Raw genomic sequence first — 7,170 nt, forward strand, 5'->3', positions numbered from 1 at the left:
GAATGCGCAGAAACAATTTCTTTATCAGCAAGCAGAAGGGAGGGCTGGGACTTGCAAACCTAGACATCAAATTGAAAGTGCAACGTTTCCTTGTCTTCCGAAACCGAGCAACCAGCCCGGTGTTGATGGCGGCGTTAAAGGAGCTCGGTGGACCATATCTGGCTCCATGGACTAAAGAGACCGTTGGCACTCCAGAAAGGACCTCGACCCTACGATACTATAGAGAAATTAGAGATGCGATTCGTTTTTTTTGAAGAACGTTTTTCGTGGGAATACCTAAACAGCATCAAACGCAGACGTCTTTATTGGGACACTCTAGACCTTGTAATGCCGCCTCCAATGTATCGCCAAATGTTTCCTGGCTGCGAAAAGTCGGACGTGTTCAAGCGTCTGAGTCTATACCCAGTTCGGCCAGAGATAAACGATTTTTTTGTGCGCTTTCATACCGAAGTTTTACCGGTCAAGACCTGGGAGGAACAAAAAGGTTTTTTTTCTGCCTTGGGGAGTCCATTGTGTCATTTGCCCTGTTCCCGAAACACAGCAACATACATTCATGTATTGTACTAATGCCGAACTATTTTGGGCTCAGCTCCGCGCGGAGCTTCGGATCGATCTATACCCAACCTGGTACAGCATGAAGTTTCTAGACACACCGGAAAAGCAACAAAGCAGATGTTACGAGCTCCTGACCCTGATCGGTTTGCATGCGATATGGAACTCGCGTACTGATCACACCTTGGTACGAGAACGAGGGAAGTGTGCGTGGCGCCACTTCTTAGAGGGATTTCACTACACGTCATCCATCATAAAAGAAACTTCGTTCAAGGAGACGGAACACTGGGAGAGGTTCAGGACCCTTTTAAAGCTATAAGGTCCCGAAGGTATTGCACTGTTTGGAAAGGTGTGGCTACGCAGACCAACGCGACAAACAGCGTCACGCTGAAAATGTGCGCACAGTTGTGAGAGGTGTGTCAGAAGTGCTGACCTTTTAGGTTGTAAATAGCGAAATGTTTTTAAACAAATAAAAGCCAAGCTGGCAAAAAAAAAAAAAAAGGTGGCGTAGCATAGCGGTTAAGGTGTCCGATTTGTACGCATGTGGTCGCGGGTTCGATGCGCGGTGGTGCTGCTTTTTTTTCTTTTCTGGAATATTTGGTTTTATCGAGGCATTTGGCGATATTTATGAGTGCGTATAGCTTTACTCTTATATAAATGCTGCCCTTGTTGATGAAATTCCCTTGGCAGTGGCAGTCAGACGTCATATGATGGACCATCAGATGACGTCTGATGGTCCATCACGTTCCACCAACGCTGCTGACTGGCAGTCAGTGTCCCAAATTACGTAGCTTGATGGAATTTTCAACAGGGTAGTCGTTGGCGCAATGTAATGGGTTGCCTTTGTTGTAACACCTGATTCTTTCTCGTTTTGTTCTTCCCTCCCACGGTCGAATGGGTCGGTGAGGGTCTCCTTTTTTGCTGGCGTTGTAGCTGGCAGTGCTCCTCTACTGTAGCCCCCCTTTTGCAGTGTGGCTTTATGCGTTGACGCAAGTCGGCCTCTCTTGCGTATCTAATCCGGTTGTTTTCTTCGTGTTGTTTTCTACGTGCCTGAATCTTGGTTCCAACCCTTCTCAGGTCGTCCTCGTCTTGTTTCAACCTTTCCCTTGCTAGCTTGCTTGCCTCGCCAATGAGGCGAAGTTCATCGCAACACGCTTTTGCTTCAGCATCGCGGTCCGGGAAGTAGCGAGTCTCCGGTCGCTCCATCTTGGCGTGTGCATATGTGGGCTTCCGGACATGCTTCTGGGCCTTGCGACAGGAGTCACGTCTTTGGTTCTTCTGTCGCCGTATGGATCTGGATCTCTATCATTTTTTTACGGTTTTGAGCTTTGGCTGTTGCCTCCCTTTAAGCGGCTAGGAATGCGGCGTTGATTTGTGCTTCTCCTGCACCTGTCTTTATCTTCGGAGAGGAGGGCGTAGCGGTTTTTGGTTTCGAAGAGTGTTGGAAATTCCTTTACCTTGACACGGAATGGTGAGTGGTTTCGGAGAGTGTCTTTTTGTGTGCAGTGTCACCTTCGGCTTCGTGAACGGTTTCTACGTATTTTTCGTTCGTTCTGCCGTTGTGTAGGGAGTTTCCCACTCTGTGCGTCCTGGGATTTTCCTGTAGTTGCTGGTCTACTTCTAATTTCGCCGGACAGCGTGAATTGGTTGCCAAGTGTCTGTTTGATCGGCAGTTAACGTGCATGATACGTGTACACAAGGGCTCGTCTTTGTGAATGCATCCGCAATCGTTGCATCGTTCGAGATGAGTGCAGATGTTCTTTTCACGTCCCTGTCGGTTGCACCGTCGACATACCATGGTTGTCGGTCGATATGGGGCGGCGGGCATGCCTCGTCTGTTATATGCAAGGTGCCTGGGAGGACGTGTGCCCTGTAAGGTGATGAAAATACCTCAATTTTTTTCAATCACTTGGGCCTCACCAAACACGATCGTCCGAGGAGACGCCTGGGGTAGCGACCACTTCCCAATAGCGATGGCACTCCCCCCCCCCCCCCCACCCTTGACTCCCACAAATGAACCAAGCGCACAATCTGTTTTGTGATATGGGACAACTTTAGACGCTATGTCAGGGAAAACTTCGACCAAGCGGAATACCAGAACCTATCAAACTCTTGACGAAGGCAACAGAAGCAGCCACGGAGAAACGACAGGTGAGCGGAGACACTCCAACACCCAGATACCCACCTTCTCTCGCTATGGGAAGAAAGAACCACGCTTCTAACCGAATACCGAAAGGACAAATAACGTAGCACGCTCCTTGAAGTATACAACCTTACAAAGCAAGCAAGCACGCATGCCCGGGACATCAACACAGAACACTGGTTATGGCACTGAAAATCGTTTGACAAGAGCACGCAGCTCAACAAAGTATGGAACACCCCCAACGCCATGTTTGGCAAAAGAAAACAGGGGCACACGATTCCCGTCCTTGCCTTACTGGCCAATAAGAGCATGAAGGAAATCTTTGAATGATTGGGTTCACTGTTCTTCTTCCGGCCTTCGAACCCACTCAGCATCGGTGCTTACTCACAGGATCTATGGGACGATCTTCCAGACCGTCCGATAGATCCGGTGACAATCCGGAAGCTAGACACCGCCATCACCTAATGCAATGCCAAGAGTGCTCCTGGCAGGACGACTTCACTACTAGCAACCTAAGAAATGCTGCAATTGTTTAGCGATATCTGGGGAACCAGTAAAATCCCGGACAAATGGAAAATGTCTTGTGTCTTACCTATCCCGGAAGCGGGTAAGCCACCGACGGACCCAACGACCGTACGACCTCTCTCACTTACGTCTATATAGAGCAAGCTTATGGAACGACTAGTTTTAGCACGCATTCAGTTGCTAATCGAGAGGAAAGGAATTTTGCACCTGCACAAACCGGTTTCCGAAAAAAACTTGGGTACACACGACAGTCTAGCGCTCATCCACAAAGATGTCACCGACTACCACCCGCGCCGCAAACAAATGCGACTCCTTATGACGGTGGACGTACGAAAGACTTTCGACGTGGTTCCAAACAGGGCAGTGGTCGACGCGATGAGAAACCGAGGCATATACGGCAATCCACTAAATTAAGTGAATTCCTTTTTGTTGAACCGGCGATTCACAATTAAAGGGGCACTGACACTTCAAAATCATATTTTTTTTATTATCCGAAATGAGTGAAAGCGATGCCCGGGACATTACCCTCAAAATTCGAAATTTGGGAATTCAGTATTTGTGAAGTAAAAAAACAATTTCCTAAGGCCGAATTCGAAGTTCCCGCGCTATCCACGCCGCTGCGTTGACGTCAAATATTGCGGAGTCCTGAGAGTTCACTTTCTTTCACGACTCCCTGCTGTTTCCATGGCGACCCAAAGCGAGGAGGAAAGGAGCCAGCGCCGGAGGACCGGTTTTCAGCGGTGTCGCCTGTTTTCCGTGGGAGGATACAAATACGGGAGACGGCTCCACAACGAACTCCCGATTTTTGGTATTTCAAAAAGAGGGGCCGTAGTGCGTTCGCAGTTGCGTTAAAAAACATGCTTTAGGATTCCCGTTATTAAATGTTATAGAGATGTCGCCTACAAACCTTTGAAATTTCATGATTCTTGACGTCACGAATCAAAAGAAGCGAGGAGGCGAGAGGCGGGAGAATCAAACGCCAATAATAAGAAGGAGCGCGCGCGCAGAAAGATTTTTTTCGCGATGTGTTTTTTTTTTTTCGTGTCTATGGCTGCAACTTGCATCGTTTTAGACAATAAAAAAATCGATTTTGGGGTGTCAGTGCCCCTTTAAGGCAGACAGGAACGACGAGGGAAGTCAAACGAAGCCCAAGAGTATAGGCGTCCCACAAGGAGCGGTATTATCGCCGACGCTATTTAACATCGTAATGTCTCCATTACTATAGTCGGTTACAAGTCAAGAAGGTAGGAGAAGCTCCTCCCACAAGTGTGATGCGCCGGTTTCAAATCCCTCCGCAGTCGAAAGAAGAGTTCACTGGAAACGCTCCTTGTTCCGTCTCAATGGATTTCCACTTGTCTCCGATCCCACTTTTTAAGAAAGCGAGCTTTGTATTCATCGGAGAGGGAACCGAGCCCCTGAAAGCAGCCTTTGTATCCGTCGGGGGGGAAGCTAATCACCGAAAGTCGTATTTGTTTCCGTCGGTGGGGGGAACTCTAATCTCCCTCTCGTGGCTTCCACAATGCTAAGTCAAAGTCGAAAGATAATGCAAATATGTACAGAAAGGCAAGACCCTCCTCGCGCGTTAGTCGCGACGTCACGGAAACGGTGGGACGCTATTGGATGCGGAGGTGGCGGAGGGATATCCGATTCCCTTTGAGGGGCATTTGCCGCTACCTTCTTAACCTGTAACTGACTATATGGAAATTATACGATATACCACAGCCGAAGGCAACAATATATGCGGATGACGTTACCCTAAGGACACACAGGAGGACCAACGGAACAAAAAACAAAAATACAGAAGAGGCTTGATGACATCTGCGACCACCTGAGGTGGGTAGGACTAGCGCCGTCCCCAGAAAAAACGAAATAAACATTTTGCTGGAACGACTATCAGAGCATTGAGCTAGACCTCGCTTTTGACGTACATTGGATCGGCAATCAAGGGAAGGTTATCTACTTGGCGTGCACGTTGAAAACGGCAAGCACCATGGCAAACAATTTCATAAACACTATCACACGAACGTGGAAGCAAGGCCTGCAACTTATCCATCGGATATCCCACAGAATCGGTGGGGCGGGAGAGAAAACCCTAGACACGCTCGTACAATCAGTCCCCGTACCCAAAAGATTGTACGGTGTTCGGTTCTACAAGCTCACACACCGATACAAGAAAAACCTTCACTAGTTATACAACAATGCACGGAAAATCATACTTGGACTGCCAAAGTTTGCCAACGTTGAAGCAACTAAGCAATGCGTACAGCTCACCGATTGGGGAGTAGACCTCCAGAAACAAGTGGCCACGCACAACGCCCGACTGAAACACACGGAGCACGGCACAAAGATCACCAAGCTTCTCAACCCAGAGGGCCAGAATGACGCAGGAGGCATCCCACCTCCCGCACACTTATCCTCATCGACCTTATACAGTCCCAGCCAATCTCGCGAAACATGGACGCGAAGAAACACGCTAAACGAAGGGAACACTACGCCCAAAACCGCGCAGTCGATGCCCGAACGTTTCTGGCGGACCCGTTCATCACGGTCGCGTACACAGACGTGGTGATCAAAATCGCCGGTCCAGAGACTGCCACGACAGCCGCCGCCATCAACTATTCTAAAGACAACCCAATGGGGGCATTGATATCGACCACAACCAAAGCACGAGGAGCCGATTCTTGCTCTCCCGAACTCGCGGAAGCCAAGGCAGCGCTCTTCGCGATAAAGATAAACATAAGACGAATGGAAGGGAAACAAAGACAGCACGACGCAAATTAACTATACATAGTTAAGGATTCGCTGCACGTCATTCGAAAACGCCAAAGACACGGAGCCACGACTGGCAGAACCACCAAGCACATTTTGTACAAGGCTGTGCGCCGTACACACGAAACAAAGGACATCGTCTGGTGGATCCCGAAACACGGGCATCCACGGCAACGAGGCGGCTCATGACGCGGCCGCGAGAGACCTTAACAGTCCTCACCCCTCGTGTGGCACCAGAGACTTAGACCCCTCGTCGACTATCAGTGAAACTGCCGATACAACGTACGACCCGGTTGAAGCTATTCTTGTTTGTGGGGCTGACGATTGTCGTTTTAAAGGCGGGGATGAGTTAGGTCCATATAAGAGGTTGTTCCTTGAATGAATTTTGCAGCTGCGTTTTGAGACTTCGTTCTGTTTGTCCTTTCCTTTTTTCCTATCTGTTTTTTTTTTAAGTACGAATGTTCACCAGCTAGCCTGCGCCACAACCCTTAATTCTGTAATTCTGCCTAATGCAGAGTTTGAGTCATGTTCAGTTTCCTTTATCGCAGAGCTCTCCAAAGCGTCGTTGAATGTGCACGTCTGAATTCTTCTGTGCAAGTTGGGCCTTATGGTTGGCCAGCTGAAGTCAAAAGCTCGCCTCATCTTTTGGTGCCTCAAGGAAAATTCATCGATCGGGACTAGTTCAAGTACCTTTCCCTTCTGCACTCGCCTTGGTCTTCAAAATAGAAAGTTCTTAAATCCGACAAGAATGCGGTCGCACAGCATTTCAAGAATTTACAACAGGTGTATGACATAGTTTGGACGATCTTTCGAGGCAAAGAGTTCAAGAGTTCCTTTGAATCTGCCGTTTCGTTGGGGTTCTACTTTCTACACTTTAAAAATGTATGGGCAGCACAAAAGCGGGCATCGGACAGCAGTTGGTTGATGTCAAGAGCTGTGGTCGGAGTCAAGCACAACACAAACTCTATTCTGCGAGATGAATGCGATGCTCTAAACTTGACCGGCAAATTCCCGTTCGATATTCTTGAGGTTGTGGTTGTCGGTGGGCCTAAGTTTTTTTTCCAAATATAAGGCGTCTATGCTAGATCTCGTGCCTTCGGTACAGACCATTTGTAATAAAAATGGGGATAAGAACGAAAATTTCACATTTCAGGCTCAGGCAGTTACGCTTTTGTCGAGAT

The 7,170-nt window shown here is 48.4% G+C and overlaps 1 pseudogene; it reads left to right on the forward strand.

Moving 5' to 3' along the window:
* Positions 1-327: 327 nt before the first annotated feature.
* LOC120845278 lies at positions 328-871 on the forward strand (annotated as a pseudogene).
* The last annotated feature ends 6,299 nt before the right edge of the window (positions 872-7,170 follow it).

Source organism: Ixodes scapularis, unplaced genomic scaffold (assembly GCF_016920785.2).
Source record: "Ixodes scapularis isolate PalLabHiFi unplaced genomic scaffold, ASM1692078v2 PGA_scaffold44__24_contigs__length_19508400, whole genome shotgun sequence".
Taxonomy (NCBI): domain Eukaryota; kingdom Metazoa; phylum Arthropoda; class Arachnida; order Ixodida; family Ixodidae; genus Ixodes; species Ixodes scapularis.